This window comes from Genypterus blacodes, unplaced genomic scaffold (genome assembly GCF_046128005.1).
Source record: "Genypterus blacodes isolate CSIRO-AG114 ecotype Tasmania unplaced genomic scaffold, CSIRO-AGI_Gbla_v1 ptg000039l_1, whole genome shotgun sequence".
Classification (NCBI taxonomy): Eukaryota; Metazoa; Chordata; class Actinopteri; order Ophidiiformes; family Ophidiidae; genus Genypterus; species Genypterus blacodes.
This window is the reverse complement of record NW_027466852.1, coordinates 7,799,847-7,821,139: the sequence shown is the minus strand read 5'-3', so window position 1 is coordinate 7,821,139 and position 21,293 is coordinate 7,799,847. Positions and strand designations below refer to the sequence as shown.

The 21,293-nt window shown below is 46.4% G+C and overlaps 27 non-coding genes and 12 pseudogenes across 27 annotated transcripts; all 39 read right to left on the bottom strand.

The window, feature by feature from the left end:
- Positions 1 to 2,965: 2,965 nt before the first annotated feature.
- Positions 2,966 to 3,084, bottom strand: LOC142997192 (5S ribosomal RNA). The gene has a single exon (XR_012961927.1). It is a non-coding gene; the product is annotated as a 5S ribosomal RNA (ribosomal RNA).
- A 464-nt stretch (positions 3,085 to 3,548) lies between these two features.
- Positions 3,549 to 3,667, bottom strand: LOC142997848 (5S ribosomal RNA). The gene has a single exon (XR_012962556.1). It is a non-coding gene; the product is annotated as a 5S ribosomal RNA (ribosomal RNA).
- A 241-nt stretch (positions 3,668 to 3,908) lies between these two features.
- On the bottom strand, positions 3,909 to 4,027 carry LOC142997847 (5S ribosomal RNA). Its single transcript, XR_012962555.1, has one exon. It is a non-coding gene; the product is annotated as a 5S ribosomal RNA (ribosomal RNA).
- Positions 4,028 to 4,490: 463 nt separating this feature from the next.
- LOC142997829 (5S ribosomal RNA) lies at positions 4,491 to 4,609 on the bottom strand. Its single transcript, XR_012962537.1, has one exon. It is a non-coding gene; the product is annotated as a 5S ribosomal RNA (ribosomal RNA).
- Positions 4,610 to 4,854: 245 nt separating this feature from the next.
- Positions 4,855 to 4,973, bottom strand: LOC142998342 (5S ribosomal RNA; annotated as a pseudogene).
- A 244-nt stretch (positions 4,974 to 5,217) lies between these two features.
- LOC142998934 (5S ribosomal RNA) lies at positions 5,218 to 5,336 on the bottom strand. The gene has a single exon (XR_012963219.1). It is a non-coding gene; the product is annotated as a 5S ribosomal RNA (ribosomal RNA).
- Positions 5,337 to 5,581: 245 nt separating this feature from the next.
- LOC142997191 (5S ribosomal RNA) lies at positions 5,582 to 5,700 on the bottom strand. Its single transcript, XR_012961926.1, has one exon. It is a non-coding gene; the product is annotated as a 5S ribosomal RNA (ribosomal RNA).
- A 446-nt stretch (positions 5,701 to 6,146) lies between these two features.
- LOC142997637 (5S ribosomal RNA) lies at positions 6,147 to 6,265 on the bottom strand. The gene has a single exon (XR_012962353.1). It is a non-coding gene; the product is annotated as a 5S ribosomal RNA (ribosomal RNA).
- A 460-nt stretch (positions 6,266 to 6,725) lies between these two features.
- LOC142997936 (5S ribosomal RNA) lies at positions 6,726 to 6,844 on the bottom strand. The gene has a single exon (XR_012962638.1). It is a non-coding gene; the product is annotated as a 5S ribosomal RNA (ribosomal RNA).
- A 245-nt stretch (positions 6,845 to 7,089) lies between these two features.
- LOC142998328 (5S ribosomal RNA) lies at positions 7,090 to 7,208 on the bottom strand (annotated as a pseudogene).
- A 245-nt stretch (positions 7,209 to 7,453) lies between these two features.
- LOC142997789 (5S ribosomal RNA) lies at positions 7,454 to 7,572 on the bottom strand. The gene has a single exon (XR_012962497.1). It is a non-coding gene; the product is annotated as a 5S ribosomal RNA (ribosomal RNA).
- A 444-nt stretch (positions 7,573 to 8,016) lies between these two features.
- Positions 8,017 to 8,135, bottom strand: LOC142997681 (5S ribosomal RNA). The gene has a single exon (XR_012962395.1). It is a non-coding gene; the product is annotated as a 5S ribosomal RNA (ribosomal RNA).
- Positions 8,136 to 8,376: 241 nt separating this feature from the next.
- Positions 8,377 to 8,495, bottom strand: LOC142998801 (5S ribosomal RNA). Its single transcript, XR_012963094.1, has one exon. It is a non-coding gene; the product is annotated as a 5S ribosomal RNA (ribosomal RNA).
- Positions 8,496 to 8,740: 245 nt separating this feature from the next.
- LOC142997687 (5S ribosomal RNA) lies at positions 8,741 to 8,859 on the bottom strand. The gene has a single exon (XR_012962401.1). It is a non-coding gene; the product is annotated as a 5S ribosomal RNA (ribosomal RNA).
- Positions 8,860 to 9,318: 459 nt separating this feature from the next.
- Positions 9,319 to 9,437, bottom strand: LOC142997735 (5S ribosomal RNA). The gene has a single exon (XR_012962447.1). It is a non-coding gene; the product is annotated as a 5S ribosomal RNA (ribosomal RNA).
- Positions 9,438 to 9,918: 481 nt separating this feature from the next.
- LOC142998372 (5S ribosomal RNA) lies at positions 9,919 to 10,027 on the bottom strand (annotated as a pseudogene).
- A 245-nt stretch (positions 10,028 to 10,272) lies between these two features.
- Positions 10,273 to 10,391, bottom strand: LOC142998753 (5S ribosomal RNA). The gene has a single exon (XR_012963049.1). It is a non-coding gene; the product is annotated as a 5S ribosomal RNA (ribosomal RNA).
- Positions 10,392 to 10,850: 459 nt separating this feature from the next.
- Positions 10,851 to 10,969, bottom strand: LOC142997139 (5S ribosomal RNA). Its single transcript, XR_012961874.1, has one exon. It is a non-coding gene; the product is annotated as a 5S ribosomal RNA (ribosomal RNA).
- A 445-nt stretch (positions 10,970 to 11,414) lies between these two features.
- Positions 11,415 to 11,532, bottom strand: LOC142998110 (5S ribosomal RNA; annotated as a pseudogene).
- Positions 11,533 to 12,265: 733 nt separating this feature from the next.
- Positions 12,266 to 12,384, bottom strand: LOC142997787 (5S ribosomal RNA). The gene has a single exon (XR_012962495.1). It is a non-coding gene; the product is annotated as a 5S ribosomal RNA (ribosomal RNA).
- Positions 12,385 to 12,847: 463 nt separating this feature from the next.
- LOC142998187 (5S ribosomal RNA) lies at positions 12,848 to 12,966 on the bottom strand (annotated as a pseudogene).
- A 444-nt stretch (positions 12,967 to 13,410) lies between these two features.
- On the bottom strand, positions 13,411 to 13,529 carry LOC142997108 (5S ribosomal RNA). Its single transcript, XR_012961846.1, has one exon. It is a non-coding gene; the product is annotated as a 5S ribosomal RNA (ribosomal RNA).
- Positions 13,530 to 13,774: 245 nt separating this feature from the next.
- On the bottom strand, positions 13,775 to 13,892 carry LOC142998266 (5S ribosomal RNA; annotated as a pseudogene).
- A 444-nt stretch (positions 13,893 to 14,336) lies between these two features.
- Positions 14,337 to 14,455, bottom strand: LOC142997918 (5S ribosomal RNA). Its single transcript, XR_012962621.1, has one exon. It is a non-coding gene; the product is annotated as a 5S ribosomal RNA (ribosomal RNA).
- Positions 14,456 to 14,900: 445 nt separating this feature from the next.
- On the bottom strand, positions 14,901 to 15,019 carry LOC142998124 (5S ribosomal RNA; annotated as a pseudogene).
- A 241-nt stretch (positions 15,020 to 15,260) lies between these two features.
- Positions 15,261 to 15,379, bottom strand: LOC142998305 (5S ribosomal RNA; annotated as a pseudogene).
- Positions 15,380 to 15,624: 245 nt separating this feature from the next.
- LOC142998116 (5S ribosomal RNA) lies at positions 15,625 to 15,743 on the bottom strand (annotated as a pseudogene).
- Positions 15,744 to 16,206: 463 nt separating this feature from the next.
- Positions 16,207 to 16,325, bottom strand: LOC142997772 (5S ribosomal RNA). Its single transcript, XR_012962481.1, has one exon. It is a non-coding gene; the product is annotated as a 5S ribosomal RNA (ribosomal RNA).
- Positions 16,326 to 16,570: 245 nt separating this feature from the next.
- Positions 16,571 to 16,689, bottom strand: LOC142998275 (5S ribosomal RNA; annotated as a pseudogene).
- Positions 16,690 to 16,934: 245 nt separating this feature from the next.
- On the bottom strand, positions 16,935 to 17,053 carry LOC142998179 (5S ribosomal RNA; annotated as a pseudogene).
- A 445-nt stretch (positions 17,054 to 17,498) lies between these two features.
- On the bottom strand, positions 17,499 to 17,617 carry LOC142997397 (5S ribosomal RNA). The gene has a single exon (XR_012962123.1). It is a non-coding gene; the product is annotated as a 5S ribosomal RNA (ribosomal RNA).
- Positions 17,618 to 17,858: 241 nt separating this feature from the next.
- Positions 17,859 to 17,977, bottom strand: LOC142997993 (5S ribosomal RNA). Its single transcript, XR_012962694.1, has one exon. It is a non-coding gene; the product is annotated as a 5S ribosomal RNA (ribosomal RNA).
- Positions 17,978 to 18,437: 460 nt separating this feature from the next.
- On the bottom strand, positions 18,438 to 18,556 carry LOC142997493 (5S ribosomal RNA). The gene has a single exon (XR_012962217.1). It is a non-coding gene; the product is annotated as a 5S ribosomal RNA (ribosomal RNA).
- A 245-nt stretch (positions 18,557 to 18,801) lies between these two features.
- On the bottom strand, positions 18,802 to 18,910 carry LOC142998208 (5S ribosomal RNA; annotated as a pseudogene).
- Positions 18,911 to 19,355: 445 nt separating this feature from the next.
- On the bottom strand, positions 19,356 to 19,474 carry LOC142997978 (5S ribosomal RNA). Its single transcript, XR_012962680.1, has one exon. It is a non-coding gene; the product is annotated as a 5S ribosomal RNA (ribosomal RNA).
- Positions 19,475 to 19,719: 245 nt separating this feature from the next.
- Positions 19,720 to 19,838, bottom strand: LOC142997244 (5S ribosomal RNA). The gene has a single exon (XR_012961978.1). It is a non-coding gene; the product is annotated as a 5S ribosomal RNA (ribosomal RNA).
- Positions 19,839 to 20,283: 445 nt separating this feature from the next.
- On the bottom strand, positions 20,284 to 20,402 carry LOC142997977 (5S ribosomal RNA). The gene has a single exon (XR_012962679.1). It is a non-coding gene; the product is annotated as a 5S ribosomal RNA (ribosomal RNA).
- Positions 20,403 to 20,647: 245 nt separating this feature from the next.
- Positions 20,648 to 20,766, bottom strand: LOC142997343 (5S ribosomal RNA). Its single transcript, XR_012962072.1, has one exon. It is a non-coding gene; the product is annotated as a 5S ribosomal RNA (ribosomal RNA).
- A 245-nt stretch (positions 20,767 to 21,011) lies between these two features.
- Positions 21,012 to 21,130, bottom strand: LOC142997910 (5S ribosomal RNA). The gene has a single exon (XR_012962614.1). It is a non-coding gene; the product is annotated as a 5S ribosomal RNA (ribosomal RNA).
- Between the last annotated feature and the right edge of the window lie 163 nt (positions 21,131 to 21,293).

Sequence of the window (21,293 nt, the reverse complement as noted above, 5' to 3'; positions counted from 1 at the left end):
CAATTTCACCTCCTCCCACCACTCCCCCATATTTATACAACCCTCACCCTGCAGTTCTCTTTTTCTTTCTTTCAGTAGATTTTCAACTTTCTCCCTATATTTTCCATCCAGCAAAACACTGTTATTTAAACACCATAACCCTCCACCTTTGTGCTCTTTCTCCCCCAGCTCCACCCATAACCTTGCATGATCGCTAAACCCTGTGAACTCATACCAGCATTTTGAAATCTTTTTTTCCAGCCCAGATGCTAATAGACATAAGTCAATCCTGGACTGTTTAAGTTTCCCCAGAACCGTCTGTCGTCTGGAAAAGCCCCTTTCTCCCATATTGCGCACCCTCCACAGATCTACCAGGTTGAAATAGTCAAAAAGCTCATTTAGCGATTTCCTACTTATATCACTTTTGTATGTATTGTTGCTTGATATATCCAACCTCGTAAGTGCACAGTTAAAATCCCCCACTACACAAATGTTCCCTCCCAAATGCGGTTTTAGTTGATCAAAGAAAATTCCACGCTTGTTGTCCTCATTCGGTGCATAAATATTCAAAAGTTTGTAAAGCCCATTCCTGTAAATAAATTCAATACCGATCACCCTTCCCTCATCATCCTTCACTATTTCCTTAACATTTTGGATCTTATCTCCTTTAGCAAAAATAGCGACTCCGGCTCGTCCATTTACACCGTTGTTTGCCCACACTTTTCCAGCCCATGTATCCCTCAGATAGCTTCTCCACTCCCTTGTCCACTTAGTCTCTTGTACACAGAGGATGTCAAAAGTATCCACCCTTAAAACATCTCGCATCTTGTTAATACATCTTAAGCCGTTTGTGTTTTGCGATAGTATTTTTAACATTGTAAATACATAGAGATAAATCAGGCCCATCATCTTTATGCTACAGTTCACGTCTTACTTTTTCCTCTTTTTGATCCCCTTGTCTTCAGCATCCATTGCAGTCTTCTCTTCCCCAGCTCCTGGCTGTTTCCGAGGTCCATATCAGACTCCGAGTTCCCCGACTCTTGAGACCCCGTCAAGCATATCTCTGAGTCTGATTCTGGGGGCCGCTGAAGTTGAACAATTTTCACCTTCCTCTCCTTTCTCTCCGATGTATCCACACTCTGCCCCTCTGCTGCGTCTCCATGTCCCGGCACCTCAGCTGTCGATCCTCTCACCTCCATTCCTTGCTCTCCGTCCGACTCCAGTATGTCTCTTCCTTTCTCCGCTTCCCCCTCCGCACGATCCTTCTCGGTCTCCTCCCTCTCAGAGATATTCTCTCTCGATTCTTCCTGCTCCTCACGTTGCTTTCCTCCCGTCCCTGGAGCATGATCAACGTCCTCACAAACACATCTGCTGCTCTCCTTTTTGCAGCTCTGGCATTTGTTCCCTCTGCCCATGCACTCCCTTGCATAGTGCCCCTGCTCTCCACATTTTCTACAAAGGAAATCTGGACAGTCCCTCAGGATATGACCAGTCTGTATGCACTGTCTGCACACTTTCACCTGTTTGTCGTGCAAAACTCTGAAGAACTCTGCTCCAAAAGCCGTCTCAAACTTGGTCGAATATGGAAGTGATTGGACCGTCTCCGTGAATTTAACTTTCACGTATCTTGTTCCGTCAGCAATTCTAGTTCCCGGCCACATTCTCCTGATGATCGGGGATACTGCACTCACTCCCCAGCTGTTCAGCTTGCCCAGAATGACGCTGTCCGTGATATACGCCGGCAGCCCCAGAAACGAGACCACCAGCTCATCATTACATAACTCCTTGGACATGATCGCGGTCTGTCCAATTTTTATGCCGTCCAATAGTCTTTCTTTCCCCTTCGGGTGATTCATTGTGATCTCATATTTATTTCTGCCTGTGTACCGGCAGGCGATGATTTTCCCACAAGTGTCTTGTATTGCCTGGATCAGCTCCATTGCGGTCACTTTATCTTCTCCAATCAGCTCCAGGGCGAGCGTTAAATTTTGCTGAAACTCTTCAGCTTTATCCTTAATAATCCGTATCTCTTCCTCTCTGATGATTTCTCTCTCCTGCCCTCTTCCTCCTTCCGCATTTTCGGCTACGTCAGGCGCTGTCACCGCACGTGTATCCTCCATTTCTCCCGTCATATTCTGACCGTCCACGGTCCTGTACGCCCGATCGTCTTTCACCATCGGCTCGTTTGCCTCGGCCGTCCGGTCCGGGCCCGGTGCAGCGACTCTGGCTCCCTTTCCTCTGGTTCTGACCATACTTGGAGCACAGTATAAACTATTTTCCATCAGGAAAACAGAAACCAAACAAACAAATAAATAACTTAAAGTGTCCCCCAGACAGTCAAAACTGCTGGGGGTGGCTCCAAAAACCGAGCTATCAAAGAAACGAAAAATCTGGGCTTAAAGAAACGCCACAGTTCAAACTCAAAATCAAAATTGCCGCACAGGATCAGTCAAAATACACGCACGCCTGGAGCTCACACACACCTCCTCTTACTTCCGTGTTCAGAGTGGTATGGCCGTAAACGAGGAGAGCAGCCACACAGAGGCTCTTTTTAGGTGAGACAGACCCAGTTCAAGTCACCGGGTACACATGACTACACTCAAGTTCATGTATATCACAATTTATATGATGCCTTCATCAGAAACACACATTTCTGGATAATGAAGTCTTACCTAATGAAACTGATAATCATCACATAGAACAAACAGAGGGACCACTTACATCTCTGGCGCTCACTTTCATCCTCATCATCATCATCATCATCATCATCATCATCGTCAAACAGTGGCTCGTGTACTTCACTCCTCATGTGCATTCAATCATCTCATATTATGCCCATGTGCAATACTCATTTTCTGAATGTATGCTTTCATATAAGATAAGATAAGATACAACTTTATTTTCCTGAGGGACATTGGGTGTTGGCAGAGGGAGTGAAACATGAGGGAGGAGGACCAGGTGAGGCCTGCTGCTCAGAGGGCCAAAATGCTTACTGCACCGGGTATTCCCAGGCGGTCTCCCATCCAAGTACTAACCTGGCCCGACGCTGCTTAGCTTCCGAGATCAGACGAGATCGGGCGTGTTCAGAGTGGTATGGCCGTAAACGAGGAGAGCAGCCACACAGAGGCTCTTTATAGCTGAGACAGACCCAGTTCAAGTCACCGTGTACACATGACTACACTCAAGTTCATGTATATCACAATTTACATGATGCCTTTATCAGAAACACCACATTTCTGGATAATGAAGTCTTACCTAATGAAACTGATAATCATCACATAGAACATACAGAGGGACCACTTACATCTCTGACGCTCACTTTCATCCTCATCATCATCATCATCATCATCATCATCATTGTCACACAGTGGCTCGTGTACTTCACTCCTCATGTGCATTCAATCATCTCATATTATGCCCATGTGCAATACTCATTTTCTGAATGTATGATTTCATATAAGATAAGATAAGATACAACTTTATTCTCCTGAGGGACATTGGGTGTTGACAGAGGGAGTGAAACATGAGGGAGGAGGACCAGGTCAGGCCTGCTGCTCAGAGGGCCAAAATGCTTACGGCACCCGGTATTCCCAGGCGGTCTCCCATCCAAGTACTAAGCTGGCCCGACGCTGATTAGCTTCCGAGATCAGACGAGATCGGGCGTGTTCAGAGTGGTATGGACGTAAACGAGGAGAGAAGCCACACAGAGGCTCTTTATAGGTGAGACAGACCCAGTTCAAGTCACCGTGTACACATGACTACACTCAAGTTCATGTATATCACAATTGACATGATGCCTTCATCATATACACACATTTCAGATAAGATAAGATACAACTTTATTCTCCCGAGGGAAATTGCGTGTTGACAGAGGGAGTGAAACATCAGGGAGGAGGACCAGGTGAGGCCTGCTGCTCAGAGGGCCAAAATGCTTACGGCACCCGGTATTCCCAGGCGGTCTCCCATCCAAGTACTAAGCTGGCCCGACGCTGATTAGCTTCCGAGATCAGACGAGATCGGGCGTGTTCAGAGTGGTATGGACGTAAACGAGGAGAGAAGCCACACAGAGGCTCTTTATAGGTGAGACAGACCCAGTTCAAGTCACCGTGTACACATGACTACACTCAAGTTCATGTATATCACAATTTACATGATGCCTTCATCAGAAACACACATTTCTGGTTAATGAAGTCTTACCTAATGAAACTGATAATCATCACATAGAACATACAGAGGGACCACTTACATCTCTGGCGCTCACTTTTATCCTCATCATCATCATCATCATCATCATCATCATTGTCACACAGTGGCTCGTGTACTTCACTCCTCATGTGCTTTCAATCATCTCATATTATGCCCATGTGCAATACTCATTTTCTGAATGTATGCTTTCATATAAGATAAGATAAGATACAACTTTATTCTCCTGAGGGACATTGGGTGTTGACAGAGGGAGTGAAACATGAGGGAGGAGGACCAGGTGAGGCCTGCTGCTCAGAGGGCCAAAATGCTTACGGCACCAGGTATTCCCAGGGGGTCTCCCATCCAAGTACTAACCTGGCCCGATGCTGCTTAGCTTCCAAGATCAGACGAGATCAGGCATGTTCAGAGTGGTATGGCCGTAAACGAGGAGAGGAGCCACACAGAGGCTCTTTATAGGTGAGACAGACCCAGTTCAAGTCACCGTGTACGCATGACTACACTCAAGTTCATGTATATCACAATTTACATGATGCCTTCATCAGAAGAACACTAACATTTCAGATAAGATAAGATACAACTTTATTCTCCCGAGGGAAATTGCATGTTCACAGAGGGAGTGAAACATGAGGGAGGAGGACCAGGTGAGGCCTGCTGCTCAGAGGGCCAAAATGCTTACTGCACCGGGTATTCCCAGGCAGTCGCACATCCAAGTACTAACCTGGCCCGAAGCTGCTTAGCTTCCGAGATCAGACGAGATCGGGCATGTTCAGAGTGGTCTGGCCGTAAACGAGGAGAGGAGCCAACAGAGGCTCTTTATAGGTGAGACAGACCCAGTTCAAGTCACCGTGTACGCATGACTACACTCAAGTTCATGTATATCACAATTTACATGATGCCTTCATCAGAAGAACACTAACATTTCAGATAAGATAAGATACAACTTTGTTCTCCCGAGGGAAATTGCGTGTTCACAGAGGGAGTGACACATGAGGGAGGAGGACCAGGTGAGGCCTGCTGCTCAGACGGCCAAAATGCTTACGGCACCGGGTATTCCCAGGCGGTCTCCCATCCAAGTACTAACCTGGCCCGACGCTGCTTAGCTTCCGAGATCAGACGAGATCGGGCGTGTTCAGAGTGGTCTGGCCGTAAACGAGGAGAGGAGCCACACAGAGGCTCTTTATAGGTGAGACAGACCCAGTTCAAGTCACCGTGTACGCATGACTACACTCAAGTTCATGTATATCACAATTTACATGATGCCTTCATCAGAAGAACACTAACATTTCAGATAAGATAAGATACAACTTTGTTCTCCCGAGTGAAATTGCGTGTTCACAGAGGGAGTGAAACATGAGGGAGGAGGACCAGGTGAGGCCTGCTGCTCAGAGGGCCAAAATGCTTACTGCACCGGGTATTCCCAGGCGGTCTCCCATCCAAGTACTAACCTGGCCCGACGCTGCTTAGCTTCCGAGATCAGACGAGATCGGGCGTGTTCAGAGTGGTATGGCCGTAAACGAGGAGAGCAGCCACACAGAGGCTCTTTATAGCTGAGACAGACCCAGTTCAAGTCACCGTGTACACATGACTACACTCAAGTTCATGTATATCACAATTTACATGATGCCTTTATCAGAAACACCACATTTCTGGATAATGAAGTCTTACCTAATGAAACTGATAATCATCACATAGAACATACAGAGGGACCACTTACATCTCTGACGCTCACTTTCATCCTCATCATCATCACTGTCACACAGTGGCTCGTGTACTTCACTCCTCATGTGCATTCAATCATCTCATATTATGCCCATGTGCAATACTCATTTTCTGAATGTATGCTTTCATATAAGATAAGATAAGATACAACTTTATTCTCCTGAGGGACATTGGGTGTTGACAGAGGGAGTGAAACATGAGGGAGGAGGACCAGGTGAGGCCTGCTGCTCAGAGGGCCAAAATGCTTACGGCACCCGGTATTCCCAGGCGGTCTCCCAACCAAGTACTAACCTGGCCCGACGCTGATTAGCTTCCGAGATCAGACGAGATCGGGCGTGTTCAGAGTGGTATGGACGTAAACGAGGAGAGAAGCCACACAGAGGCTCTTTATAGGTGAGACAGACCCAGTTCAAGTCACCGTGTACACATGACTACACTCAAGTTCATGTATATCACAATTTACATGATGCCTTCATCAGATACACACATTTCTGGATAATGAAGTCTTACCTAATGAAACTGATAATCATCACATAGAACATACAGAGGGACCACTTACATCTCTGGCGCTCACTTTTATCCTCATCATCATCATCATCATCATCATCATCGTCACACAGTGGCTCGTGTACTTCACTCCTCATGGGCATTCAATCATCTCATATTATGCCCATGTGCAATACTCATTTTCTGAATGTATGCTTTCATATAAGATAAGATAAGATACAACTTTATTCTCCTGAGGGACATTGGGTGTTGACAGAGGGAGTGAAACATGAGGGAGGAGGACCAGGTGAGGCCTGCTGCTCAGAGGGCCAAAATGCTTACGGCACCGGGTATTCCCAGGGGGTCTCCCATCCAAGTACTAACCTGGCCCGATGCTGCTTAGCTTCCAAGATCAGACGAGATCAGGCGTGTTCAGAGTGGTATGGCCGTAAATGAGGAGAGGAGCCACACAGAGGCTCTTTATAGGTGAGACAGACCCAGTTCAAGTCACCGTGTAGGCATGACTACACTCAAGTTCATGTATATCACAATTTACATGATGCCTTCATCAGAAGAACACGAACATTTCAGATAAGATAAGATACAACTTTATTCTCCCGAGGGAAATTGCGTGTTCACAGAGGGAGTGAAACATGAGGGAGGAGGACCAGGTGAGGCCTGCTGCTCATTGGGCCAAAATGCTTACTGCACCGGGTAATCCCAGGCAGTCTCCCATCCAAGTACTAACCTGGCCCGAAGCTGCTTAGCTTCCGAGATCAGACGAGATCGGGCATGTTCAGAGTGGTCTGGCCGTAAACGAGGAGAGGAGCCACACAGAGGCTCTTTATAGGTGAGACAGACCCAGTTCAAGTCACTTTGTACACATGACTACACTCAAGTTCATGTATATCACAATTTACATGATGCCTTCATCAGAAGAACACTAACATTATAGATAAGATAAGATACAACTTTATTCTCCCGAGGGAAATTGCGTGTTGACAGAGGGAGTGAAACATGAGGGAGGAGGACCAGGTGAGGCCTGCTGCTCAGAGGGCCAAAATGCTTACGGCACCGGGTATTCCCAGGCGGTCTTCCATCCAAGTACTAACCTGGCCCGACGCTGATTAGCTTCTGAGATCAGACGAGATCGGGTATGTTCAGAGTGGTATGGCCGTAAACGAGGAGAGCAGCCACACAGAGGCTCTTTATAGGTGAGACAGACCCAGTTCAAGTCACCGTGTACACATGACTACACTCAAGTTCATGTATATCACAATTTACATGATGCCTTTATCAGAAACACACATTTCTTGATAATGAAGTCTTACCTAATGAAACTGATAATCATCACATAGAACATACAGAGGGACCACTTACATCTCTGACGCTCACTTTCATCCTCATCATCATCATTGTCACACAGTGGCTCGTGTACTTCACTCCTCATGGGCATTCAATCATCTCATATTATGCCCATGTGCAATAATCATTTTCTGAATGTATGATTACATATAAGATAAGATAAGATACAACTTTATTCTTTGAGGGACATTGGGTGTTGACAGAGGGAGTGAAACATGAGGGAGGAGGACAAGGTGAGGCCTGCTGCTCAGAGGGCCAAAATGCTTACTGCACCGGGTATTCCCAGGCGGTCTCCCATCCAAGTACTAACCTGGCCCGACGCTGCTTAGCTTCAGAGATCAGACGAGATCGGGCGTGTTCAGAGTGGTATGGCCGTAAACGATGAAAACAGCCACTCAGAGGCTCTTTATAGGTAAGACAGACCCAGTTCAAGTCACTGTGTACACATAACTACACTCAAGTTCATGTATATCACAATTGACATGATGCCTTCATCATAAACACACATTTCAGATAAGATAAGATACAACTTTATTCTCCCGAAGGACATTGGGTGTTGACAGAGGGAGTGAAACATGAGGGAGGAGGACCAGGTGAGGCCTGCTGCTCAGAGGGCCAAAATGCTTACGGCACCGGGTATTCCCAGGCGGTCTCCCATCCAAGTACTAACCTGGCCCGACGCTGCTTAGCTTCCGAGATCAGACGAGATCAGGCGTGTTCAGAGTGGTATGGCCGTAAACGAGGAGAGCAGCCACACAGAGGCTCTTTATAGGTGAGACAGACCCAGTTCAAGTCACTGTGTACGCATGACTACACTCAAGTTCATGTATATCACAATTTACATGATGCCTTCATGAGAAGAACACTAACATTTCAGATAAGATAAGATACAACTTTATTCTCCCGAGGGAAATTGTGTGTTCACAGAGGGAGTGAAACATGAGGGAGGAGGACCAGGTGAGGCCTGCTGCTCAGAGGGCCAAAATGCTTACTGCACCGGGTATTCCCAGGCGGTCTCCCATCCAAGTACTAACCTGGCCCGACACTGCTTAGCTTTCGAGATCAGACGAGATCGGGCGTGTTCAGAGTGGTATGGCCGTAAATGAGGAGAGCAGCCACACAGAGGCTCTTTATAGGTGAGACAGACCCAGTTCAAGTCACCGTGTACACATGACTACACTCAAGTTCATGTATATCACAATTTACATGATGCCTTCATCAGAAACACACATTTCTGGATAATGAAGTCGTACCTAATGAAACTGATAATCATCACATAGAACATACAGAGGGACCACTTACATCTCTGGCGCTCACTTTCATCCTCATCATCATCATCATCATCATCATCATCGTCACACAGTGGCTCGTGTACTTCACTCCTCATGTGCATTCAATCATCTCATATTATGCCCATGTGCAATACTCATTTTCTGAATGTATGATTTCATATAAGATAAGATAAGATACAACTTTATTCTCCCGAGGGACATTGGGTGTTGACAGAGGGAGTGAAACATGAGGGAGGAGGACCAGGTGAGGCCTGCTGCTCATAGGGCAAAATGCTTACGGCACCGGGTATTCCCAGGCGGTCTCCCATCCAAGTACTAACCTGGCCTGACGCTGTTTAGCTTCCGAGATCAGAAGAGATCAGGCGTGTTCAGAGTGGTATGGCCGTAAACGAGGAGAGCAGCCACACAGAGGCTCTTTATAGGTGAGACAGACCCAGTTCAAGTCACCGTGTACGCATGACTACACTCCAGTTCATGTATATCACAATTTACATGATGCCTTTATCAGAAACACACATTTCTGGATAATGAAGTCTTACCTAATGAAACTGATAATCATCACATAGAACATAAAGAGGGACCACTAACATCTCTGACGCTCACTTTCATCCTCATCATCATCATCATCATCATCATCATCATCATCATCATCATCATCATCGTCACACAGTGGCTCGTGTACTTCACTCCTCATGTGCATTCAATCATCTCATGTTATGCCCATGTGCAATACTCATTTTCTGAATGTATGCTTTCATATAAGATAAGATAAGATACAACTTTATTTTCCTGAGGGACATTGGGTGTTGACAGAGGGAGTAAAACATGAGGGAGGAGGACCAGGTGAGGCCTGCTGCTCAGAGGGCCAAAATGCTTACGGCACCGGGTATTCCCAGGCAGGCTCCCATCCAAGTACTAACCTGGCCCGACGCTGCTTAGCTTCCGAGATCAGGCGTGTTCAGAGTGGTAGGGCCGTAAACGAGGAGATCAGCCACACAGAAACTCTTTATAGGTGAGACAGACCCAGTTCAAGTCACCGTGTACGCATGACTACACTCAAGTTCATGTATATCACAATTTACATGATGCCTTCATCAGAAGAACACTAACATTTCAGATAAGATAAGATACAACTTTGTTCTCCCGAGGGAAATTGCGTGTTCACAGAGGGAGTGAAACATGAGGGAGGAGGACCAGGTGAGGCCTGCTGCTCAGAGGGCCAAAATGCTTACGGCACCGGGTATTCCCAGGCGGTCTCCCATCCAAGTACTAACCTGGCCCGACACTGATTAGCTTCCGAGATCAGACGAGATCGGGCGTGTTCAGAGTGGTATGGCCGTAAACGAGGAGAGCAGCCACACAGAGGCTCTTTATAGGTGAGACAGACCCAGTTCAAGTCACCATGTACACATGACTACACTCAAGTTCATGTATATCACAATTTACATGATGCCTTTATCAGTAACACACATTTCTGGATAATGAAGTCTTACCTAATGAAACTGATAATCATCACATAGAACATACAGAGGGACCACTTACATCTCTGGCGCTCACTTTTATCCTCATCATCATCATCATCATCATCATCATCGTCACACAGTGGCTCGTGTACTTCACTCCTCATGTGCATTCAATCATCTCATATTATGCCCATGTGCAATACTCATTTTCTGAATGTATGATTTCATATAAGATAAGATAAGATACAACTTTATTCTCCCGATGGACATTGGGTGTTGACAGAGGGAGTGAAACATGAGGGAGGAGGACCAGGTGACGCCTGCTGCTCATAGGGCAAAATGCTTACGGCACCGGGTATTCCCAGGCGGTCTCCCATCCAAGTACTAACCTGGCCCGACGCTGTTTAGCTTCCGAGATCAGACGAGATCAGGCGTGTTCAGAGTGGTATGGCCGTAAACGAGGAAAGCAGCCACACAGAGGCTCTTTATAGGTGAGACAGACCCAGTTCAAGTCACCGTGTACACATGACTACACTCAAGTTCATGTATATCACAATTTACATGATGCCTTTATCAGAAACACACATTTCTGGATAATGAAGTCTTACCTAATGAAACTGATAATCATCACATAGAACATACAGAGGGACCACTTACATCTCTGGCGCTCACTTTCATCCTCATCATCATTATTGTCACACAGTGGATCGTGTTCTTCACTTCTCATGCGATTCAATCTTCTCGTATTATGACCATGTGCAATACTCATTTTCTGAATGTATGCTTTCATATAAGATAAGATAAGATACAACTTTATTCTCCCGAGGGAAATTGCGTGTTTACAGAGGGAGTGAAACATGAGGAAGGAGGACCAGGTGAGGCCTGCTGCTCAGAGGGCCAAAATGCTAACGGCACCGGGTATTCCCAGGCGGTCTCCCATCCAAGTACTAACCTGGCCCTACGCTGCTTAGCTTCCGAGATCAGACGAGATCATGCGTATTCAGAGTGGTATGGCCGTACAGGAGGAGAGCAGCCACACAGTGGCTCTTTATAGGTGAGACAGACCCAGTTCAAGTCACCGTGTACACATGACTACACTCAACTTCATGTATATCACAATTTACATGATGCCTTCATCAGAAACACACATTTCTGGATAATGAAGTCTTACCTAATGAAACTGATAATCATCACATAGAACATAAAGAGGGACCACTAACATCTCTGACGCTCACTTTCATCATCATCATCATCATCATCATCATCATCATCATCATCATCATCGTCACACAGTGGCTCGTGTACTTCACTTCTCATGTGCATTCAATCTTCTCATATTATGCCCATGTGCAATACTAATTTTCTGAATGTATGCTTTCATATAAGATAAGATAAGATACAACTTCATTCTCCGGAGGGAACTTGCGTGTTCACAGAGTGAGTGAAACATGAGGGAGGAGGACCAGGTGAGGCCTGCTGCTCAGAGTGCCAAAGGGGTATGGCCGTAAACGAGGAGAGCAGCCACACAGTGGCTCTTTATAGGTGAGACAGACCCAGTTCAAGTCACCGTGTACACATGACTACACTCAAGTTCATGTATATCACAATTTACATGATGCCTTCATCAGAAGAACACTAACATTTCAGATAAGATAAGATAATACTTTATTCTCCCGAGGGAAATTGCGTGTTCACAGAGGGAGTGAAACATGAGGGAGGAGGACCAGGTGAGGCCTGCTGCTCAGAGGGCCAAAATGCTTACGGCACCGGGTATTCCCAGGCGGTCTCCCATCCAAGTACTAACCTGGCCCGACGCTGATAAGCTTCTGAGATCAGACGAGATCGGGTGTGTTCAGAGTGGTATGGCCGTAAACGAGGAGAGCAGCCACACAGAGGCTCTTTATAGGTGAGACAGACCCAGTTCAAGTCACCGTGTACACATGACTACACTCAAGTTCATGTATATCACAATTTACATGATGCCTTCATCAGAAACACACATTTCTGGATAATGAAGTCTTACCTAATGAAACTGATAATCATCACATAGAACATAAAGAGGGACCACTAACATCTCTGACGCTCACTTTCATCATCATCATCATCATCATCATCATCATCATCATCGTCACACAGTGGCTCGTGTACTTCACTTCTCATGTGCATTCAATCTTCTCATATTATGCCCATGTGCAATACTCATTTTCTGAATGTATGCTTTCATATAAGATAAGATAAGATGCAACTTTATTCTCCCGAGGGACATTGCTTGTTCACAGAGGGAGTGAAACATGAGGGAGGAGGACCAGGTGAGGCCTGCTGCTCAGAGGGCCAAAATGCTAACGGCACCGGGTATTTCCAGGCGGTCTCCCATCCACCTACTAACCTGGCCCGACGCTGCTTAGCTTCCGAGATCAGACGAGATCAGGCGTGTTCAGAGTGGTACGGCCGTAAACGAGGAGAGCAGCCACACCGAGGCTCTTTATAGGTGAGACAGACCCAGTTCAAGTCACCGTGTACGCATGACTACACTCAAGTTCATGTATATCACAATTTACATGATGCCTTTATCAGAAACACACATTTGTGGATAATGAAGTCTTACCTAATGAAACTAATAATCATCACATAGAACATACAGAGGGACCACTTACATCTCTGACGCTCACTTTCATCCTCATCATCATCATTGTCACACAGTGGCTCGTGTACTTCACTCCTCATGTGCATTCAATCATCTCATATTATGCCCATGTGCAATACTCATTTTCTGAATGTATGATTTCATATAAGATAAGATAAGATACAACTTTATTCTCCCGAGGGACATTGGGTGTTGACAGAGGGAGTGAAACATGAGGGAGGAGGACCAGGTGACGCCTGCTGCTCATAGGGCAAAATGCTTACGGCACCGGGTATTCCCAGGCGGTCTCCCATCCCAGTACTAACCTGGCCCGACGCTGTTTAGCTTCCGAGATCAGACGAGATCAGGCGTGTTCAGAGTGGTATGGCCGTAAACGAGGAGAGCAGCCACACAGAGGCTCTTTATAGGTGAGACAGACCCAGTTCAAGTCACCTTGTACGCATGACTACACTCAAGTTCATGTATATCACAATTTACATGATGCCTTCATCAGAAGAACACTAACATTTCAGATAAGATAAGATACAACTTTATTCTCCCGAGGGCAATTGCGTGTTGACAGAGGGAGTGAAACATGAGGGAGGAGGACCAGGTGAGGCCTGCTGCTCAGAGGGCCAAAATGCTTACGGCACCGGGTATTCCCAGGTGGTCTCCCATCCAAGTACTAACCTGGCCCGACGATGATTAGCTTCAGAGATCAGCGAGATCGGGCGTGTTCAGAGTGGTATGGCCGTAAACGAGGAGAGCAGCCACACAGAGGCTCTTTATAGGTGAGACTGACCCAGTTCAAGTCACCGTGTACACATGACTACACTCAAGTTCATGTATATCACAATTTACATGATGCCTTCATCAGAAACACACATTTCTGGATAATGAAGTCTTACCTAATGAAACTGATAATCATCACATAGAACATACAGAGGGACCACTTACATCTCTGGCGCTCACTTTCATCCTCATCATCATCATTGTCACACAGTGGATCGTGTTCTTCACTTCTCATGTGCATTCAATCTTCTCGTATTATGAACATGTGCAATACTCATTTTCTGAATGTATGCTTTCATATAAGATAAGATAAGATACAACTTTATTCTCCCGAGGGAAATTGCGTGTTTACAGAGGGAGTGAAACATGAGGAAGGAGGACCAGGTGAGGCCTGCTGCTCAGGTGCCAAAATGCTAACGGCACCGGGTATTGCCAGGCGGTCTCCCATCCAAGTACTAACCTGGCCCGACGCTGCTTAGCTTCCGAGATCAGACGAGATCGGGCGTGTTCAGAGTGGTCTGGCCGTAAACGAGGAGAGCAGCCACACAGAGGCTCTTTTTAGGTGAGACAGACCCAGTTCAAGTCACTGTGTACACATGACTACACTCAAGTTCACGTATATCACAATTTACATGATGCCTTCATCAGAAACACACATTTCTTGATAATGAAGTCTTACCTAATGAAACTGATAATCATCACATAGAACATACAGAGGGACCACTTACATCTCTGACGCTCACTTTTATCATCATCATCATCATTGTCACACAGTGGCTCGTGTACTTCACTCCTCATGTGCATTCAATCATCTCATATTATGCCCATGTGCAATACTCATTTTCTGAATGTATGATTTCATATAAGATAAGATAAGATACAACTTTATTCTCCCGAGGGACATTGGGTGTTGACAGAGGGAGTGAAACATGAGGGAGGAGGACCAGGTGAGGCCTGCTGCTCAGAGGTCCCAAATGCTTACTGCACCGGGTATTCCCAGGCGGTCTCCCATCCAAGTACTAATCTGGACCAACGCTGCTTAGCTTCCAAGATCAGACGAGATTGGGCGTGTTCAGAGTGGTATGGCCTTAAACGAGGAAAGCAGCCACTCAGAGGCTCTTTATAGGTGAGACAGACCCAGTTCAAGTCACCGTGTACACATGACTACACTCAAGTTCATGTATATCACAATTGACATGATGCCTTCATCATAAGCACACATTCCAGATAAGATAAGATACAACTTTATTCTCCCGAGGGAAATTGCGTGTTGACAGAGGGAGTGAAACATGAGGGAGGAGGACCAGGTGAGGCCTGCTGCTCAGAGGGCCAAAATGCTTACGGCACCGGGTATTCCCAGGCGGTCTCCCATCCAAGCACTAACCTGGCCCGACGCTGATAAGCTTCCGAGATCAGACGAGATCGGGCGTGTTCAGAGTCGTATGGACGTAAACGAGGAGAGCAGCCACACAGAGGCTCTTTATAGGTGAGACAGACCCAGTTCAAGTCACCGTGTACACATGACTACACTCAAGTTCATGTATATCACAATTTACATGATGCCTTCATCAGAAGAACACTAACATTTCAGATAAGATAAGATACAACTTCATTCTCCCGAGGGAAATTGCGTGTTGACAGAGGGAGTGAAACATGAGGGAGGAGGACCAGGTGAGGCCTTCTGCTCAGAGGGCCAAAATGCTTACGGCACCGAGTATTCCCAGGCGGTCTCCCATCCAAGTACTAACCTGGCCCGACGCTGATTAGCTTCAGAGATCAGACGAGATTGGGCGTGTTCAGAGTGGTATGGCCGTAAACGGGGAGAGCAGCCACACAAAGGCTCTTTATAGGTGAGACAGACCCAGTTCAAGTCACCGTGTACGCATGACTACACTCAAGTTCATGTGTATCACAATTTACATGATGCCTTCATCAGAAACACACATTTCTGGATAATGAAGTCTTACCTAATGAAACTGATAATCATCACATAGAACATACAGAGGGACCACTTACATCTCTGACGCTCACTTTCATCCTCATCATCATCATCATCATCATCATCATCATCGTCACAAAGTGGCTCGTGTACTTCACTCCTCATGTGCATTCAATCATCTCATATTATGCCCATGTGCAATACTCATTTTCTGAATGTATGCTTTCATGTAAGATAAGATAAGATACAACTTTATTCTCCTGAGGGACATTGGGTCTTGGCAGAGGGTGTGAAACATGAGGAAAGAGGACCAGGTGAGGCCTGCTGCTCAGAGGGCCAAAAGGCTTACGGCACCGGGTATTCCCAGGCGGTCTCCAATCCAAGTACTAACCTGGCCCGACGCTGCTTAGCTTCCGAGATCAGACGAGATCAGGCGTGTTCGGAGTGGTATGGCCGTAAACGAGGAAAGCAGCCACACAGAGGCTCTTTATAGGTGAGACAGGCCCAGTTCAAGTCACCGTGTACGCATGACTACACTCAAGTTCATGTATATCACAATTTACATGATGCCTTCATCAGAAGAACACTAACATTTCAGATAAGATAAGATACAACTTTATTCTCCCGAGGGAAATTGCGTGTTCACAGAGGGAGTGAAACATAAGGGAGGAGGACCAGGTGAGGCCTGCTGCTCAGAGGGCCAAAACTCTTACTGCACCGGGTATTCCCAGGCGGTCTCCCATCCAAGTACTTAGCTGGCCCGACGCTGCTTAGCTTCCGAGATCAGACAAGATCAGGCGTGTTCAGAGTGGTATGGCCGTAAACGAGGAGAGCAGCCACACAGAGGCTCTTTTTAGGTGAGACAGACCCAGTTCAAGTCACCGTGTACACATGACCACACTCAAGTTCATGTGTATCACAATTTACATGATGCCTTCATCAGAAGAAAAGTGACATTTCAGATAAGATAACATACAACTTTATTCTCCCGAGGGAAATTGCGTGTTCACAGAGGGAGTGAAACATGAGGGAGGAGGACCAGGTGAGGCCTGCTGCTCAGAGGGCCAAAATGCTTACTGCACCGGATATTCCCAGGCGGTCTCCCATCCAAGTACTAACCTGGCCCGATGCTGCTTAGCTTCCGAGATCAGACGTGATCGGGCGTGTTCAGAGTTGTATGGCCGTAAACAAGGAGAGCAGCCACACAGAGGCTCTTTATAGGTGAGACAGACCCAGTTCAAGTCACCGTGTACGCATGACTACACTCAAGTTCATGTACATCACAATTTACAAGATGCCTTCATCAGAAACACACATTTCTTGATAATGAAGTCTTACCTGGTGAAACTGATAATCATCACATAGAACATACAGAGGGACCACTTACATCTCTGTCGCTCACATTCATCCTCATCATCATCATTGTCACACAGTGGCTCGTGTACTTCACTCCTCATGTGCATTCAATCATCTCATATTATGCCCATGTGCAATACTCATTTTCTGAATGTATGATTTCATTTAAGATAAGATAAGATACAACTTTATTCTCCTGAGGGACATTGGGTGTTGACAGAGTGAGTGAAACATGAGGGAGGAGGACCAGGTGAGGCCTGCTGCTCAGAGGGCCAAAATGCTTACTGCACCGGGTATTCCCAGGCGGTTTCCCATCCAAGTACTAACCTGGCCCGACGCTGCTTAGCTTCCGAGATCAGACGAGATCGGGCGTGTTCAGAGTGGTATGGCCGTAAACGAGGAAAGCAGCCACTCAGAGGCTCTTTATAGGTAAGACAGACCCAGTTCACGTCACCGTGTACACAAAACTACACTCAAGTTCATGTATATCACAATTGACATGATGCCGTCATCATAAACACACATTTCAGGTAAGATAAGATACAACTTTATTCTCCGGAGGGAAATTGCGTGTTGACAGAGGGAGTGAAACATGAGGGAGGAGGACCAGGTGAGGCCTGCTGCTCAGAGGGCCAAAATGCTTACGGCACCGGGTATTCCCAGGCGGTCTCCCATCCAAGTACTAACCTGTCCCGACGCTGATTAGCTTCCGAGATCAGACGAGATCGGGCGTGTTCAGAGTGGTATGGACGTAAACGAGGAGAGAAGCCAAACAGAGGCTCTTTATAGGTTAGACAGACCCAGTTCAAGTCACCGTGTACACATGACTACACTCAAGTTCATGTATATCACAATTTACATGATGCCTTCATCAGAAACACACATTTCTTGATAATGAAGTCTTACCTAATGAAACTGATAATCATCACATAGAACATACAGAGGGACCACTTACATCTCTGGCGCTCACTTTTATCCTCATCATCATCATCATCATCATCATCATCGTCACACAGTGGCTCGTGTACTTCACTCCTCATGTGCATTCAATCATCTCATATTATGCCCATGTGCAATACTCATTTTCTGAATGTATGCTTTTATATAAGATAAGATAAGATACAACTTTATTCTCCTGAGGGACATTGGGTGTTGACAGAGGGAGTGAAACATGAGGGAGGAGGACCAGGTGAGGCCTGCTGCTCAGACGGCCAAAATGCTTACGGCACCGGGTATTCCCAGGCGGTCTCCCATCCAAGAACTAACCTGGCCCGACGCTGCTTAGCTTCCGAGATCAGACGAGATCGGGCGTGTTCAGAGTGGTCTGGCCGTAAACGAGGAGAGGAGCCACACAGAGGCTCTTTATAGGTGAGACAGACCCAGTTCAAGTCACCGTGTACGCATGACTACACTCAAGTTCATGTATATCACAATTTACATGATGCCTTCATCAGAAGAACACTAACATTTCAGATAAGATAAGATACAACTTTGTTCTCCCGAGGGAAATTGCGTATTGACAGAGGGAGTGAAACATGAGGGAGGAGGACCAGGTGAGGCCTGCTGCTCAGAGGGCCAAAATGCTTACGGCACCGGGTATTCCCAGGCGGTCTCCCATCCAAGTACTAACCTGGCCCGACGCTGCTTAGCTTCCGAGATCAGGCGTGTTCAGAGTGGTATGGCCGTAAACGAGGAGAGCAGCCACACAGAGGCTCTTTATAGGTGAGACAGACCCAGTTCAAGTCACCGTGTACACATGACTACACTCAAGTTCATGTATATCACAATTTACATGATGCCTTCACCAGAAACACACATTTCTGGATAATGAAGTCTAACCTAATGAAACTGATAATCATCACATAGAACATACAGAGGGACCACTTACATCTCTGACGCTCACTTTCATCCTCATCATCATCATTGTCACACAGTGGCTCATGTTCTTCACTTCTCATGTGCATTCAATCATCTCATATTATGCCCATGTGCAATACTCATTTTCTGAATGTATGCTTTCATACAAGATAAGATAAGATACAACTTTATTTTCCTGAGGGACATTGGGTGTTGACAGAGGGAGTGAAACATGAGGGAGGAGGACCAGGTGAGGCCTGCTGTTCAGAGGGCCAAAATGCTTACTGCACCGGGTATTCCCAGGCGGTCTCCCATCCAAGTACTAACCTGGCCCGACGCTGATTAGCTTCCGAGATCAGACGAGATCGGGCGTGTTCAGAGTGGTATGGCCTTAAACGAGGAAAGCAGCCACTCAGAGGCTCTTTATAGGTGAGACAGACCCAGTTCAAGTCACCGTGTACACATGACTAAACTCAAGTTCATGTATATCACAATTTACATGATGCCTTAATCAGAAGAACACTCACATTTCAGATAAGATAAGATACAACATAGTTCTCCCGAGGGAAATTGCGTGTTCACAGAGGGAGTGAAACATGAGGGAGGAGGACCAGGTGAGGCCTGCTGCTCAGAGGGCCAAAATGCTTACGGCACCGGGTATTCCCAGGCGGTCTCCCATCCAAGTACTAACCTGGCCCGACGCTGCTTAGCTTCCGAGATCAGACGAGATTGGGCGTGTTCAGAGTGGTATGGCCGTAAACGAGGAGGGCAGCCACACAGAGGCTCTTTATAGGTGAGACAGACCCAGTTCAAGTCACTGTGTACACATGACTACACTCAAGTTCATGTATATCACAATTTACATGATGCCTTCATCAGAAACACACATTTCTGGATAATGAAGTCTTACCTAATGAAACTTATAATCATCACATAGAACATACAGAGGGACCACTTACATCTCTGACGCTCACTTTCATCCTCATCATCATCATTGTCACACAGTGGCTCATGTTCTTCACTTCTCATGTGCATTCAATCATCTCATATTATGCCCATGTGCAATACTCATTTTCTGAATGTATGCTTTCATACAAGATAAGATAAGATACAACTTTATTTTCCTGAGGGACATTGGGTGTTGACAGAGGGAGTGAAACATGAGGGAGGAGGACCAGGTGAGGCCTGCTGCTCAGAGGGCCAAAATGCTTACTGCACCGGGTATTCCCAGGCGGTCTCCCATCCAAGTACTAACCTGGCCCGACGCTGATTAGCTTCCGAGATCAGACGAGATCGGGCGTGTTCAGAGTGGTATGGCCTTAAACGAGGAAAGCAGCCACTCAGAGGCTCTTTATAGGTGAGACAGACCCAGTTCAAGTCACCGTGTACACATGACTAAACTCAAGTTCATGTATATCACAATTTACATGATGCCTTCATCAGAAGAACACTCACATTTCAGATAAGATAAGATACAACTTTGTTCTCCCGAGGGAAATTGCGTGTTCACAGAGGGAGTGAAACATGAGGGAGGAGGACCAGGTGAGGCCTGCTGCTCAGAGGGCCAAAATGCTTACTGCACCGGGTATTCCCAGGCGGTCTCCCATCCAAGTACTAACCTGGCCCGACACTGCTTAGCTTCCGAGATCAGACGAGATCGAGCGTGTTCAGAGTGGTATGGCTGTAAACGAGGAGAGCAGCCACACAGAGGCTCTTTATAGGTGAGACAGACCCAGTTCAAGTCACCGTGTAAGCATGACTACACTCAAGTTCATGTATATTACAATTTACATGATGCCTCCATCAGAAGAACACTAACATTTCAGATAAGATAAGATACAACTATATTCTCCCGAGGGAAATTGCGTGTTGACAGAGGGAGTGAAACATGAGGGAGGAGGACCAGGTGTGGCCTGCTGCTCAGAGGGCCAAAATGCTTACAGCACCGGGTATTCCCAGGCGTCCTCCCATCCAAGTACTAACCTGGCCCGACGCTGATTAGCTTCCGAGATCAGACGAGATCGGGCGTGTTCAGAGTGGTATGGCCGTAAACGAGTAGAGCAGCCACACAGAGGCTCTTTATAGGTGAGACAGACCCAGTTCAAGTCACCGTGTACACATGACTACACTCAAGTTCATGTATATCACAATTTACATGATGCCTTTATCAGAAGAACACATTTCTGGATAATGAGGTCTTACCTAATGAAACTGAT